This window comes from Spea bombifrons, chromosome 2 (assembly GCF_027358695.1).
Source record: "Spea bombifrons isolate aSpeBom1 chromosome 2, aSpeBom1.2.pri, whole genome shotgun sequence".
NCBI classification, from domain to species: Eukaryota; Metazoa; Chordata; class Amphibia; order Anura; family Pelobatidae; genus Spea; species Spea bombifrons.
In genome coordinates this window covers 9,666,260-9,683,620 of record NC_071088.1, presented here as the reverse complement: position 1 = coordinate 9,683,620, position 17,361 = coordinate 9,666,260, and the positions used below count along the sequence as shown (strand labels likewise).

Below are 17,361 nucleotides of genomic sequence, written 5' to 3'. Positions count from 1 at the left end.
ATTTGGTTGCCAGAGGCCCGACACTCACATTTCTCAGCAAGGTGCGGCCCTTCCTCTGACTCTGAAAAGATTTAAGGCCATTAGGAAGATCTGGGTCGCCTAAAGGGTTGCGGTAACCACTTTGGGGAAAATAAATTCTGCAAACCCACAGAAGATAAACATAGAAGCCCAGAAAGGGATTACTTTACCTGAGGAAATCGGTAACGACATGTCTTAAACTATCGGGAAACGGGACGGGGTATATTCTCCTTTAATCACCGCGGTTACGTATAAATCCGTTGTGTATGGGAACCAGTTACAGGGAAAGTAACCCTCCAACGCCTTAAGAACATTAGAAGTCTAAACAATTCAACAACAATTGAAAGCCAATACTGTATACAATATTCTTCCAGCTGCTAATCCAGGAAAAAAATGGTTTAAGAACCTAAACGGGAGACTTTTGTTTATAACTAAGTGTATTATTTTCTTTTTCCTCGCCGCGCCGACGTATCCGGCTCAGTATTATGTCGGATAACCAAAGGGCTTTTGTATTTCTGAATGCAGAGCGGGAGTGTCGATCAATGGCTTTCGTGAGCACCGAGGGCTCAGACACCGGAGGTCACGCACCATGCGTGTGCCGGCATGTACGAGGCTGCCGATACCGCCTGCCTGCCTGCTCACAGGGTTTGTTAAGATGCTATAAGGCAGGGCTGTCTATACCTGCCCAAGAACCGGCACCAGGGCTTCCCTTCACCTGTCTTCAGTCAATCAAGAGGGAGAAATATGCTATAGGTTTGGTGCCCCGAAGCGGGATATTAACTTGGTAAAGATGATTAGTAAACGGGGTCTGATAAAGCAGAGGGTCACGAGCGTTTAGCTTAAATATTCCGCTGTCGTTTGGGAACATTTTCAGGTGAGATCTCACGTGAGTCACATCTAGTTTTTCCAGAATACCCAGAATCACTAAAGACTCTCTGACGTGTTGTGTTGGGGTTTCTACGGCTCCCGACGATTGACAAACACAAAAATGTGTCTCATTTGTTGTGGGGAGCTTCGGGGATAAGGAACATGTATTCAGAAAGCTCACATGGACATAGATGTGACTAATTAGCCCAGCAGGGGATGGCCCGGCCACAAATGGATTCATTGTAAGTGGGATCCAGAACTTTAAAGTAATATACAGAGACTACAGGATTCTGAAGAACAATCCGTCTTCGGCTTTAAGAAACGTTGGTTCCTTAAAGTAAAGTTCTCTCATCAGCAAACAATCTCCCTTATATTACATTAATTCACATCACCGATACCGGACTTAATAATTAACCCCTTGTGATCCCGCACTTGGACCATAGAATCCATCAAGAACACGTAGTCTGAAGGTCATACAATTATTTCCACTGCTTAACGAGGAAATAAACATGATCATTGTGTTCAATGTACCATTACTGCTCGCTAACGATAAAAGAAAGTCATGTACGGCCTCGTAATCTCGCATCGAGTAGCTATGTTTCCCACCAAGACTTCTCTGAAGAGCTCCTCGGGCACAGACACCGCTTGAAGGAACAAAGTGATCCTCTCAGGTGTTCTCTCATACGTGGGCCGGAAGCATATCCATAAATTCCATCGCTTACTCCACGCTGACACAGGTCAGAACCACTGATAACACCGACACAAGTGGAGACTAGAAAGCGATACTCCGAGAGACAGCTGGCTGCTCGGCTCATGGCCCCCGGAATGACTTCTCGCTTCCCGGCACTCAGATTTAACGCCACCTCGTTAAATGCACAGTTTGGGGGGTTTCTGCAAGTATCTAATTTCTTTCCAAGCGATTGCGGGCAGAAAACATATACACACTTTAAAACTCGTAAAAAAAAGTAGGAACTGTCTCCATGTCAGAATTAACGTCCTATTAATGCACCTAGTTAGCTACTCCTTGGCCTCCAGGTAAAAGGAGGTTATATCTGCATGTTAAATACATACAAACAACGCACAACAAAGCTTTCCGGGTACGTTCACATGCATGAAGAAGACCGAACTATTCAGCGACCACCCCCCCGCCTAAAAAAAAAAAAAAAAAAAAAAAAAGGTAAATCCTGTTTCATGACAGCAACAAAATCTTTATATTTTACGTGAACTTGTGAGCTCCTTAAACGCCAGCTGAGTGTTTCCTGCAACAATGACATCTAATGCCTACATATGTGACGTATTAGTCATGTTTGCTGCTCGCTTACAAGAATATTCTTGAAAACCTCACGGTCTGGTCTGTTTTTTTTTAACCCCTCGCTGGCCGATACAGTTGCACAATTCCTCTGGCAGCCAAAATAATTTTTGTAAAAAATTTTCAAAAACAATTTTTGGTACAGAACAGACATGCAGGAGTTAAACTTTCCACTGAACACTCCTTCTTGCCATAATATAAGGGGGTTTTTTTTTAACTCTTTGATTGCCAGAGGACAAAGGCATCCTGCTGCACATTCCACAGCACGGATTACGTTTCATATGTTGGGGCTTAACACGGCATCCGTCATACGTCCGTCTCTCGGAACGTTAACATGGTTGGCAGCCCAAAGCATTTAATAATGAAACGCTATCTGAAATGACTCTCCCCCGAGATATGACCGAGCAAATCGTTTCTCCTATGATCAAACGGCGTTGCCTGGCATTGTCCAAACATGTCATTCTCCCATAACCTCAGCCCGATCCCCTATCTGAGGCTCTTCACACATCCTTGAAGGTCAGGACATCATCAGAGGAGACAGCCGAGCGATCGTGAAGCGTGTATTGTTCGTCTGGTTTCCAGAGCAGCGGAAAGCAGCCTCGTTATGCGGAATGTCCCGTCCGGGGGGGAGAATCCTATTCTTTGCGTTTAAAGATAGCATTGATCCTGGTTGATACAGTCTGAGTATCGCCTTTTGATTGAGAGGCTTTGGTGATAAATTGCTGTGTTATCTCACAAGGGCAGACATGGCACGGCGAACAGTTGCTTTAACTCGTCTCACCTTTCCATGTTCACATTGGCATGACACGTTGTTTGCATGCACACGAAGCAGTTAAAGTCTGTGTGTACGCCTTCCATCACAGCCATTCAAACAGAGGAACCCCAACCAAAAGCATCCCCTACAGACTAAGGGGAGCACCGGCCCTGTCTGGAGACCCTAGGTCTGCTCATCAACAAATTCAGCCCTTTAAGTGCCGGGGTTAGGGTGAGACCCCGCATTCCCGTAAGGCACGTGATCGGTGCAATCGGCTCAGAGAAAAAAAAAATTGGACTATACAGAAAATACGGGTTACTCGGACCTGCGCAGCATGTTGCATCTTTTTCATATTAATGGAGTTACTAAACTTCAACACCAGGTTACGCCGTCAAACAGAAGGCCAACACACTTCCTCCAGCATCCAAACCAGATTTTTGGATGTCAGGAGGAAAACAGATGATGCTCGCCATGGACGGAGCGAAGGGTGGGGGAGGAAACACCAAAAGAACACTACAAGGGACACCGAATACCCTAAAGCAGCAGCAGCAGCGAGCGCATGGAGGTCCTCCCCGGAGATCTGCGTTCACCAATATCTCTAAAACGTGCCGAATGATTTCTACAGAGCAGGCGGACTCTAGAAGTCCCCTCGTCTTTTAGAGCGTTACAAAAAAACAGACAATACAAAGCAATTTATTCACAGATACCCAACGCTGCGTCCAATTTATTCACATAAAACGACGTGCTAACAGGTATCCTGCCCACGTCTAGCCTTTCATTAGGAAACTAGTTATATCCCCACAAAGTATTCTAAAACCTCAATAGAACTTTAGTGGTTTAAACAATAACCATCGCAAAGCCATTCAACAATTCGGCAGCACACACAGGGTTAATACATCACCACCTAAAGAATAACTGGCGGATCATGAAGACCTCCAATAACTGAAATAATAGAAGCTGGATCTGATTTACAGGGATATTTAACCCAACAGTAATAATTCAAACGTCTTTTAACACTTTAAGCGTCTGATCGGCACTAAGAAACTTTGTATCGATTCATCCCTTTAAACCCCAGCTATAAAGATATATGTGAATACAACGTACATTATATCACGCGAGGCAAAAATAAAAAGGGAGAAACAATATTTAAAATATTGAATCGGCTGAAAATAACGAGCGGAATGAAACTTTTTTTCTGTAGTTTATGGGGAAAAGGAAACAACAAATAAACAGCCTAACCGCAGACAGGTAACTAACTACAAAAAAACAAAAGGATCTGCCCCTACCGAGGAAAATAATGCCTTCTTACAAACCAGCACTTAAAAAAAGAAACCGTGACAACACAGGGAAGCTCACCCATTGTTTGGACCTGCGCGGCACGCTCTCCCGATCCTCACTTCCACGCACTCTTCACACAAATGAAGAACCTTTCACAACTCACAAGGCTTCTTGGCTGGCGGGGCTGTGGGTGGATCAGTAAGTTTCGTGTGAAGATGAGACCGAGCGACGCGCTTCCCCCAGTCCCCCCCCCTCTCTTTTTTTCCCTTTATCTGTTTAACTCTCCTTTTGGTTTTTAGCCCCGCACAGGACAGCCAGGCTTGCGTGAACCGGGGGCTTCCTATTTTCATAGCGTTGACCTCCCACCGACTTGATCTAATTGCCTGTGGATGCCTCAGCTACTTGTCACTAATTTGTATTTTAAAAAGCAGCCCAGGTACTAAAAAATAAACAAATAAAACAAAATACTACACATAATAATACTAATGCTAATACTACTAATACTAATATGTGGGTATAAAATATTTTGTTACTGTGGCTTTTAAATGATATTATATAGCATATTATATGCAGGTTTCAGAGTCGCAACAACAACAAAAATTAATGGGGTTAGGAATCTCCGTCCTTGGCTCTGGATCGGTCGCTGTTGTCTGTCTGGGGTCTGTTTGCCACTTTCAGTTTCTCGCATTAGCCTAAGAGTCCGCTCTTTAACGTGACTGCCCATGGAATGTGGCGGCGATCCGCTGAACGGGACGGCTACTCCATTATACATACAATCAAATAAACACTCGGAAAAGTGAAGTAATCACCTACAGGGGTTTTTATCATCGCCGCTGAGCTGCGTCTCATGGATTATCAGGGCTCAAGCCAGGACCTCAGCTCTCTTACATCCACAAGCACGGGATAATTGTGACAATAAGGGGTTTATGGAGACGCCGTTAACCTTAACATTGTAAAAAAACAAGTTCTGAAGTTTATGCTGTTTTACGAGATGAACCCAAGATAGATCAGTCACTCCCCCCACCCCAATTCTACAATAGCTTCTTACATGAAATAAGCCGTAGAGCCGGGCGAAAAGATCCACCCAAAAATTATATATGTACAGTGTGGGGTCACTTAGGAATTTGTGTGTGAAACAAAAGCAAATTGTGTGCATTAAAATAGCATGAAATGGATCAGAAATCCAGCGCAGACAGGGATGATTTTTTTATGGAATCTCTTCATAGCTGTACAGAGGCCCTTTATCACTCCCATCACTCCTGTGTTCCAACGGCCCTTTATCACTCCCATCACTCCTGTGTTCCAACGGCCCTTTATCACTCCCATCACTCCTGTGTTCCAACGGCCCTTTATCACTCCCATCACTCCTGTGTTCCATTGGCCCTTTATCACTCCCATCACTCCTGTGTTCCAATGGCTCTTTATCACTCCCATCACTCCTGTGTTCCATTGGCCCTTTATCACTCCCATCACTCCTGTGTTCCAACGGCCCTTTATCACTCCCATCACTCCTGTGTTCCATTGGCCCTTTATCACTCCCATCACTCCTGTGTTCCAATGGCGCTTTATCACTCCCATCACTCCTGTGTTCCAATGGCCCTTTATCACTCCCATCACTCCTGTGTTCCAATGGCCCTTTATCACTCCCATCACTCCTGTGTTCCAATGGCACGTCGTGGTCGCTGATCCAAGTTTAAGCTTAAAAGGATAATTGATGGTTAGAAAACCCTTTTGCAAATTATATCACAGCCAGAAATGTCCTGGTTTTCCATGAAAACAGTGAAGTGACCCCAAACGTTTGAACGGTATTGTATATACTGTGAGCATTATGACATGTACATCACATGAACAGCTGGGAAATAATGTTAATGAGGTGTTTGCAGAATTGTCGGCAGTTTAAATATACATTTATTAGAAACCCAATAAGGTTAGAAAGTAATTAATTGCTATGATGGAGGGAATAAGTAATGTTTCCAGTGATTGGAACATCGCTTTTAAACTACTCTGCACTGTTACTTTCCCTCCCCAGCCGGACTGGTTATGAAGGGGGGGGATATTAGAACAGGAAATTCATTGACAAGGGAGGGCTGTGGCTGGGGGGATGGGGCAATTGTGCTGCTCGGATTTAGAGATTTGGGGCTTTATTTGTGTGTTAATTGAAGTGTTGCATAATACCGTTAGGCTGATTACATTTAGCAGGATTGGCGCATACATCATAAGAGATCCTTTCTGTGCTCCTTGCTTGTGCTTTCTATGCATTCCCTTTTTAGTGAAAGTGTGTATGCCAGGCCTGGGACATTATATAACCCGGGTTAACCCGTAGCGCTGTTACAGCCTGTGGAATCATTTTAAATCACAACAACAACAAACTGGCGCAAAACAAGAAGAGGGCCCTGCCCTTGTGAGCTTACAATCTAATCTGTGGTTGAGGGAGGGGGAAGTGAAACCGTAGTAGAGAACAGCTTGGATGGGATGAGCTGATCGGGTCCGCATGATCAGTTGAGGTTGTTGGTCGTTCAGTTGGCTTGAAGTGGATGATGGCTGAGAGTGTTAGGAGGAAGGGTTGTACACTTTTGAAAGTCGTGTACGAGGTAGAAAGTCTGACGGGACGGGGAAGGGATTTCCACAGAAGGGGTGCAGCGCGGGGCAAAACCTGAATACGGGGTTACGGCAAAACCAACAATGAACCGAGAAAGGTAACTGCCCCTCCGCATTTCTAAACTCAGCGGGCAAATAAAGGCTTCCTGGATTCTTAACGATTTCCTCCGCACGGCGCGTTCTGTCAGGCGCTTTACAGGGGCCACGTTCTGAAGCAGGTAATTGCCCTGAGATAAGGACAACGCAGATTTATTTACCAAGTGTCTTATCTGCCATTTGCCAGTTTACTTTCCCCGAGATGTACGCTACAGCCATGTCCTGGGTCATTAACTGCAAGCAAACACGCAGCTGCCGGTGAACCGCGGGGTACAATCGCCTCATGTGGCTGCTACGCTCAATAACGTCTCACCAGATGGGATAACGGCGAACACGGCTCACCCCATTTCTGAGATAAATAAACCAGGACTGGCCTTTGGCATGTGAGACCTCAATGGCTGTTCCAACAACCATCCAGCAGGGGGCGCTTAATTCCACTACCACCTCCCAGCAGCACTAATATATTTATGACATCACTTCGGTGGTATGTAACCGGACTCTTGGTGGGAGCTTTATCTGCTGGGTGATGTATGAAACACCCAAGGATGGGGCTTCTAAAGGGTTAAAGTCACATCAAGAACTTCAGAGCCAATATAGGGATCTATCTACTAAACCATGGGTTGCAGTGAGTTGAAGCATTAAATTAACTGCATAAGCCGTACAAGGACCAACCCCAGACCTCCTCTCCTGTAAGAATGGTCCTAGTAAGCACTGCATGAGGCCATGAGACTAATGCTACAATTTAACCCCACATTACGCAGGCCCTTCTTGCAGAAGTCATCCCAGTGGGTTGCACCTTCATCATAGCAGCAAGTTTACTGTGCTGGGAGGGTGGTAGCTAAGTGGAACAGCCTTCCTGCTGAAGTGGTAGAGGCTAATACAGTGAGGGAATGTAAACATGCATGGGATTGGCATATGGCTCCTGAATTTACTGATAAACATCCACAGGGATGATAAAAGTAAAATTAATGCAGCCGACGATCATGAATTTTGGATCATTGCAAAAAATGTACAAAAGCAACGACCTTGAACCCTCCAGCCGAGTCCACATGGGGAAAAAAAACCACATTACACAATTAAAGTTCCCGTCAGGTGAATAATTTCCACCCATCACCGCGGCGATCGATACGCTAATAAGCTCACTTTCTGTAGCGTTCCTCTTTGAGGTGTGACATTTCCACGCGGCCAGTAAGCGGGATCATGTCCTGCTCCGTATAACAGCGTGCAGAACACGTGTGCCTCCTGGGGGGTCCGTTTGTTCCAATTCTCACCTCCCCGGCCTTCCTCAATCCAGTTCTATGCTGTGTTATTAAAATGTTATTAAAACTAAAACTCCGAAGGCATTCGCTGGAAATTCTCATTTTGGAGCAATAACCACAATGAATCTCGGAAGAATAATATATTATAGATTATATACAAAACAAAACTAAAAAAACTTTTTAAAAAATCACTCCGATTGTAAGCTTGCAAGCCGGGCCCCCACTTTACCTTTCAAATAAAGTCAGAGGATCCGCGTAAATCGTTGGTGCTCTATAAATAAAATCATATATTTAACCCCTTAATGACAAAGCCCGTACATGTACGGGCTCAAAATGCATTGTTTTCAATGGGTTTAGGGACCGCCCATTGTCCTTAAGGGGTTAATAATAAAAAGCACCATCAGAGTCTATTCTACTTCTATCACTTTGTTGCTCCTGATTTTTTGATCCGTGTATCTAAGAGAAACGATCTTTGCACCCAACGGGGTTCAGTGTTCCTGCAGACGCCGTGTCTCACAATCCCCAGCAGAGGGCGCAGTTTCACCCCCCCCAATTGAAATCAATACTAAGATGCCCTGATGAGTGGCTCTTCGAATTGGCTCGTTAGCCCCAGAACTCCTCCACGACATCAGCGACAGACACAGCAGAGACAGCAAGCAGCAAACGCCGCGGCTCCGGGAATTAACCGGGCGAGCAGGGCGAGAATTAATCACGGAGCGCATTCCACGAGCGTCATTGTCTTTCTCAGAAAGGAAGAAGTACAGGGACAGGCGTGGACATGCTGCGTGTCACATCCCTGCCAGCGTGTACATCAACACGCCACTGTCTCTGCAGCAACTCATAACCAGACCTAACACGGTCATGATAACCCCCCCCCAAAAAAAAAAAATATATATATATATATATTACACACTGAATATTGCGGGGATCGCATTGTGTGGCAGATCAGACCCATTCGGTCCATCTAGTCGCCCGTTTTCCCTGATGTGAGACCAGGCCCTGTTCATTGGTCTCGTCTTAGATTCAGGAGCCATACGCCGATCCCGTGCAGATCCACATGAGAATCTAAAAGGACCACTTAGCTATCATATGCTTTAAGGTCCATATAAAGTCCAGAGTCCCTTTAAGGTTTAACCACAAACACAAAACCTTTCCATGTATCTCTGAAAAAGAGGCCGATGTGGCCACCCTATGCATTAATCTGATTTAATTATATATTAGTTCATAATTTAAGGCTTTTATAATCTATTAAAAGTAATGAATCTCGTACACAGCATGATGGTTTCAAACCCCTTTTAGAGTCAGAGTCTTCTTGTAATAGCACATGCCACCGATTTGCTTTCACACTGTATGGAAAATATATTTGATTTATATAATAACGCATTAAATTGGTTCACGTCGCTATGACACATGGCGGACCCCCGGAGTCCGCTGCAGCAATTGTGACCTTTCACAAAAGAACATACAATGTAACCTTCTGGCTAAAAATATGTTCTGGAACACGGTCCGGTCACATGCCACAGCCCGTGTCAGAAAAGAACAAAAACCACACAGCAGAAGCCGCTTTCTCCAAAATATTGCAGTTTCTCTAGGTTTACACTAAACAGATCTCGATATTCACAACACAAAAAACAGCCGCACAATGCGAATGACAATCATCGCAGGTTTCATCTTATTGTTTGATTACACAGACTATTAGACTAAAACACTACCTACTGACTTTAAAATCACAGAGGAACAAAAAAGTGCATTACTAGAATCATTTATATAGCAGATTGCCACCTAAACAGAGAGGCGACCCAGACCTCAACCCATCCCCCCCCCCCATCACCGTCCACTTTACCTGGGATGGGATTGCTATTAAATCAGTTAGTACAGTAAAGTATATAGAAGCAATAATAAGACCGCTGGTTTTTTGCTCTACTTAAAAGGCAACTCTATAAAAGTTGTCATAGCCTCTCGTGTGCTTTTACTTCCAAATAGCTGTACCCCGTGGGTTGGGATAAGTACCCCATCGGATATATACTGCACGGGTCCTCTGGGGAGGGACATTAGTTGGGAATCAGTCGAGCGCACGGGGTACCTAATAGCTTCCCGCTGGTGCCAGAAGTAGAAGCAATGAAGAGCGTTTACCTGCCAAACTACAGCAGCCAGGACCAGAAGATATACGCACGTGAACAAGGAAATGATACCCTCTAAGGGGCAAATAACGGATGTGTATAAGAAACCACCAGGTGCCGTTTCTGCGTTTCTAATGTATTAATTGCACCAATAAAGGAGAAATAACGTACTAACGCACGCTTTTGACGCCTGTTGATATACTGGGTGGCGATATCCCACCAGCTTCGCTACCTCTGAAACTGGATCATCTAATCCCGCCGGTTACCTAGCAACCACAAGATTGTTCTTGTTTTTGTGTAAAATAGCAGAACAAAGTGTGCTCTTTTTTGTATCGGAGCAGTGTGGCTATTTCGGGATATCACCACTTAGATTTTCCACTTCTCTAACAGTTTAACCTATTACGTACTTCAGGTTGTAGCGTCGCGCCATCCGATCCGCGACACGCGGCTTGAGCCAAAAGCCAACTTTGTCATTAGGTAGAGGGCAGCCTTGATCACGCGTGCGGCCCGAACGTTCACTCCTCGCTCAGCATTTGAGCTTTCTATCTATTCACCATTAGCCTATCCGACTCGTACCGTATAATTACATTACCTTTATTTACACCAACGATCAAAAAGTTAGAAATGTCCTTGTTTTTGGAGGAAAAGCAAATTATATCCATTAAAATGGCATGAAATGGATCAGAAACATGGATTCAAATACTTTAAATCTCCTCATAGGCGTACAGAGCCCCTATAATCACTGCCATCACTCCTTTGTTCCAATGGCCCTTTATCACTCCCATCACTCCTTTGTTCCAATGGCCCTTTATCACTCCCATCACTCCTGTGTTCCAATGGCCTTTGTCACTCCCATCACTCCTGTGTTCCAGTGGCAACTGGTTACTATAGCTGCTTAGCTCATCACTTTTCAGACTTTTAGGACTACCTACACCCTGTACCTCATTAAAAATGGACTCTTACCTTGAATCCGAGACGTTTGGCCAAAGGTGGCAAAATTAGCTTCAGGTAACTTCCCAATATTACCTCTAATGCCCCTTACAAAGGCAGGAAGAACCGACCCCTATCACAAGCCAGCAGCAACTTAATCGGAGAAAGTAACGGGGAAGAATCATCATCCAAGTATGGAGAACAAGAAAGTAAGATGGTTGCGTCCACGGAACAAATATATAGGTTGGGTTTGTATTACATATATATTGCTTCTCTTCACCCCCACCCATTCCAAAGGCTGCCTGAACCAATTAACAACGATCAGGAACTTAACGAGACAGGAGGGATACTGTAACAGGTATTTATAATCACGCAGATCCTGAGAAGCTGCTGCCCGTGGTATAAACATTTGGTGGGTTTTAAATACTTATATATTTTATATTTACTGTAAATCTGTAAACATCGACATTGTTTATTATTGCCTAGAACCGTATATTTAAAAAAAAAAAATCTCCATAGAATTTAAATACGTACTAAACATCTTTATAAATAAATCACCACACTATAAGATATATGGATATTGGAAAGTGTCGGCGGCCCTCTTTAGAAAAATATATATTTAGCAAAATATATTAAAGAAAAAAAAATATGAAATGCACATACATTCCAAACAATAAAACGCAAGTTCCAGTATTTCAGATAAACAAAAAAAAAGTTTCCCGAAATCTACACAAGTGAACGGGGTATTACTATTTGCTAACAGGGATAACAGAGCTTTGTGATGAAATATCCCAGGACTGAATCAGACTTACTCATCCGTCTGCAACGGCATTGTGCTTTTGGACAATAATTAAGTTAAATTCGAAGGCACATTTTCTCACACCCAACCCACAGCATTTTTTTCCACATCGGCTTTAATCAAATTCACATAGTTTGTTTTTGTGCACAACTTGCAGACAAATAAGATTAAGATTCTGGGTGTTGTTCTTGTGGCTCTATCAGGATGGTGATGATGCAACCCGTCTCCGCTTCCTACAGCCTTTTCGACTACATGCTCCCTGACCATACCTGGGAACTCTACGGGTTTGACCCAGATATTTGTGGGTGAAGCATCCCTTCTCCGGTTCAAGACAGGAATGCTCCGGGTTACAGAAGGGGGACTAGACACGCCCCGCTCCCCGCCCATTTCCCTTTTAAATAGGGGTGTTACCCGCTGCCGTCAGCAGGAACACCGCCATTTAAGGGGAAACGGGACCACCCACTCAGGACAGTGAGCAGTCCTGGCCACGTCCCGCAAGTAGCCGGAGCCCAGAAGTTCCCAGGTATTTCCATGACCACTAACAAAACATTCCTGTCTGCGTTACTGCCCAAAGAGAACAGCGCGTCACACCAGGGATTTTAACTTCAAATATCCTGAAAATAATACCGCCAGCCATATTCCTTACAGGAGATGCGTCCAGCCGAACATCTCCCGGATGTGACACTCTTACTTCAAGCAGCCAATCAGTGGAGAATTGGCAGGTCACAGAGGAGAGGGACACCCATTGCTGCAGCTTCCATAGTTGCTTGTTTTCTTTAGAACACTGAAACCCGCTCTCCTGCGTTCTCTGCTAATGTCTCCCTACTTTCTCCGCCAAGCGTTTCTGTGCCCCGTCTCCTTTCCCGCAGCTCTACTTCTGCTCTTGCATCTTCTGGTTCTTCTGTCTTTATCTGGTTTTCAGTGTCTTCTTTCTTGGTCCTTGTTTCCGTGATTTAGGCCTCACGGCGCACCTCCGCAAAGGGGGAGGCGATGGTCCAGGAAGGTTCACCTTTTTGAAAAGAGGACAATGGCGATGAAAGAAGACATCAGAACGAGAAGATGCAAGATCAGAAGAGGAGCTGCGGAAAAGGAGTCTTTTCCAAGAACCGATCCGCAATGATACGTATAAACACGTAGCCGGGAGCCGACCCGGAATTCAGTAACAATTATTCTAAGGGGGATGTCGACCATAACATTCTCAAGAGTTGACGAGAATTCTTAGATGGCATCAGATCAGTGTAGCGTATGAATGAATCAGACCCTGAGATTTTGCCCCTTGGGATTGGCGTAAAAACCCTGAGGGTTCCCAGGTACGACCGCGAGGAACTTGATGAAACTACCGGTTTTGTTGTATCCCGTTTGTGTTCAGAGTTTTTTTTTCCAATTCCTCAAACTATTCCAGGACTTTCCAGCTGCTGAAAAGTACCGTATTTGCTCGATTATAAGACGACCCTGATTATAAGACGACCCCCCAAATCTTAATATTAATTTAGGAAAAAAAGAAAAAGCCTGAATATAAGACGACCCTATAGGAAAAAAGTTTTACCGGTAAATGTTAATTCATTTAAACACTTTTTTTAATAAAAGCTATGCTTGAGAAAAATATTTTGGTTTTATTTCCTTCTATTTTCCAACCTGCCCCCCAGTTATGCACATCTGCCCCAGAAGTGCCTTATACCCCCTATATGCCACTGTGCCCCATGATATGCCTTTTAACCCTCTAAATGCCACAGTGCCCCATAATATGCCTTTTAACCCTATATGCCACTGTGCCCCATGATATGCCTTTTAACCCTATATGCCACTCTGGCACTTAGAGGGTTAAAAGGCATATTATGGGGAAGAGTGGCATATAGGGAGGTTTAAGGCATTTCAGGAGGCAGAGTGGCATTAAAGGGGTTAAAAGGCATTTCACAGAGCACTCTGCCTCCAGAAATGCCTTACACCCCCCATTTAACACTCCCCCTCCCTCCTCCAAACTTACCGGTGCTTCTGAGTTGGGGGGGGTGCATAACACAGGAGGGTCCAGGTCCCCTGCATCTTTGCCCCAGGTGCTTAGTCCGGGCAGCATGTAGAGCTCCACGCGAATCGCGTAGAGCTCTACACGCTGCCCGGACTAAGCACCGGGGACTCAGAAGCACCGGTAAGTTGGAGGGGGCATAACACAGGAGGATGCAGGTCCCCTGCATCCTCCAGTGTTATGCCCCCCTCCAATTTACCGGTGCTTCTGAGTCCCCAGTGCTTAGTCCGGGCAGCGTGTAGAGCTCTACGCGATTGTATCGTGTAGAGCTCTACGCGATTGTATCGTGTAGAGCTCTACGCGATTGTATCGCGTAGAGCTCTACACGCAGCCCGGACTAAGCACCGGGGACTCAGATGCACCGGTAAGTTGGGTCGGGGGTTAACACAGGAGGATCCAGGTCCCCTGCATCTGGGTCCCCAGTGCTTAGTCCGGGAAGCGTGTAGAGCTCTACGCGATTGTATCGTGTAGCGCTCTACAAGCAGCCCGGACTAAGCACCGGGGACTCAGAAGCACCGGTAAGTTGGGGGGGCGGGGGGGTTAACACAGGAGGATCCAGGTCCTCTGCATCGCTGCGGGGGATCTGGATCTTAGTCTCATAATCAGACCTATTTGAGGTCTGATTATAAGACGACCCTGATTATAAGACGAGCATTTGCTCTGGAAAAAACCTCGTCTTATAATCGAGCAAATACGGTAACTACAGAAGAAGATATTGCATTTGTTTTAAACTTCATACACAACTCTGTAAACTGAAGCAAAATGCGGGATTAGGGCTGAAGGAAAGGCAGGCGGGTACAAAGCGGTAACAGTCATGGCTTCTGTCTGAAGTCCCAAAACTTATCTGATTTTACTTTTTTTTTTTTTTACAACATTGGTCCAAAAAAAAAAAAAAAAAAGGTAGAAAGACTTTATATGTAACGCAACAATTCAAATCTAATTTTATATCACAAAAACAACACTATCGCCAACATCTTTACATTCCATGTTCGGAAAGACAGGTCTTAAGAAAAAAACAGATACTCAAATGCAGCCCTAAAGTGTTTTTTTTAAGGAGTTTCCTTCTCCTTTTCCTGATTTCCTCTTCTCTGCTCCAGCGGCACTGAAAATTAAAGCGGGGACCGCGACCACCTGATAAATGGTGGAAAGATCCCGTAAACCGTTCATTTAATGCCTTACTGAACAACTTTAAGTCAGACCTGCTGTGCAGGAAATTCACAGGGGGCATTTGTTATAAATTACCCTAAAATCTGTATAAACGAGGAAAAAAAAAAAAAAGAAAGAAACGAGCTGTTCCTTTATCTTATAAAGGAAAAAGAACGAGGAAATTCTGAATACATTTATTCTTCACCTATTTCTTTTAGCAACAAAAACATAACAGGAATGCAAAACTGCACGCCGTGAAACGCCAGGCGTGTTTACATTGTTTGCACGTAAATAAAGAACATAATTGTACATGCGCAAGGAACATTAACTGCTGTATTCTCTGCACGACCCCGCATTGAGTTATTGTGTGCCGTTGGAGTACCCCATTCTCACTCCTTTTAACTAAAGAGGGGCTTTTTCCCGCAACATAACATTTCCGGGTCATATCGCCTACCTCTGCCTGCAGCAGGCAAACCAGCGTGACTTCATATCTTAGATTAAACGCCAACAGCTATAAAGGCAAAAGTTACTTATTGGAAGCGAAAAGAAGTCTTCAAGGAACCGTGCAGGACGGCTAAACTTTACGGCGCCTTCTCTGCTGTATCAGACTTTCCTATTATTACTTTAACAAGAGTTATTTAAACGGATTGTAGTTGGATGTGAATTTTAGGTAAAAGCAAGACGCCGGTTAATACGGTCTATTAAATCCGTAAGGTCTTTAAATCTGCGAAGCAAATGTAATTAGATTTTTCAATTATTTCTAAAAGCAGAAGGAGGTGGGTGACAAAAAAAAACCCCAAAAAAACTGAACATTAAAATTTTTTTTTTAATAAAAGTAGCGGGGAAGATCAGATTTACTCCACGCCTAATGTTTCTGTATCGTATTCAGATTGGCATTTAAAATACATTTGTTAGAATTCTATTACACTAAAACTTCATCGAAAGATGTTGGGGAAATGTCGCTTGTCACGTAAATCGGGAGCACTCGAGAAAGTACAACAGCCCCACCGGACCCAACGCCCAGCGTAACGTTCATCCACCTACGAGCATCGCTCAACGTAATTGGGGAAAGTCTAAAAATATTCCAAGGTGCCGAGTATGATGTCATAATTAAAGACACTACTACGTCATTTTAATGATCAAATCCTGACCGGGAAGAAGAAATTAGCTTCGGGGGCCGAGTAAGCTTGAACCCGAGCCACACGACACAAACACAATGGACAGCTTCAATCACTTTGCTGCAATGTACGCAAAACGTACTATTTTTAGAATATTTCACAAAACAAGAAGGTTCCTAGTATTTTTCTCTTCTCGTAAATTCAAAATAAACTGCGATAAACAGAATCTACTTAAATGCGCTGCTTCGCTTTATTGGGCTCTTTAGCATGTCAAAGCAACAAAAAAGTGTTTTATTCTTTTTCTATAAAACATTTAATAAGACCATAGAAACTCTTCGGCATTTCCTTTTTCAGTTTTGCGCTTTGTTTTTGCATCACAGGACAAATAAGCACTACAACAAACAATAACGAGGCAACATCGTTCATGATGAAATAATCAATTTTGGAAAGGGTTTTGCACATTCAACAGAACTAGAAATTGTGTTTCCAACGCTGATAAAAGCGATACATTCCGCAGAGCAGGTGGAACAGCGCTGTTTATAGTAATTTCTGGACACAAATGAGCTTCTGCAGTGGTAAAAAAAAAAAAAAAAAAAAAAAAGGAATTTGTACTTACAAGTCAGGTGAAGCCACACAGAGCACACAAAACAGGATCTGTAATCAAGAAAATAGACATTTTTTATTACTTTTATATCATATTTTTTTAAAGTTGTAAAGTCAAATACAGTTAAAATAACATCAGCATCTTCAGTGTTTCCATTCATTCCACCATTGTAAAGAACATTGAGCATACTGGAGACCGTCAGCTTGTAGAGGTCTGGTTGGCCTCTCTGCCTCCATTCGGATAAAATAGGAGGTCGTATAAATCATACAATAATAGGTAGGAAGCTGTGGATTATCTTTCCCCTCCACCATCCTAATCCTTCCTCCTCCTCTGTCCCGGGTATGAATTTGTGAATTTTATAAGCTTCATATAGGAGAGCAACTGGTGGTTTGCGCTAAAAATACGTGAGCAATATAAGGTCTCTGTACCCTCAAAACAACGTGAT

General features: G+C 43.9%; 1 protein-coding gene across 2 annotated transcripts in view; it reads right to left on the bottom strand.

Annotated features, from left to right (window-relative positions):
* Nucleotides 1-16,967, bottom strand: part of TIAM1 (TIAM Rac1 associated GEF 1) — a 72,629-nt gene extending 55,662 nt beyond the window's left edge. The window contains exon 1 of one of the 2 annotated variants that reach the window (XM_053456732.1): nt 16,929-16,967. The gene's annotated coding sequence lies outside the window, so the exon portion shown is untranslated. Of the gene's footprint in view, nt 1-4,304; nt 4,428-16,928 lie in introns of those variants that run through there. The other variant, XM_053456733.1, reaches the window with a different exon arrangement.
* Nucleotides 16,968-17,361: the final 394 nt, after the last annotated feature.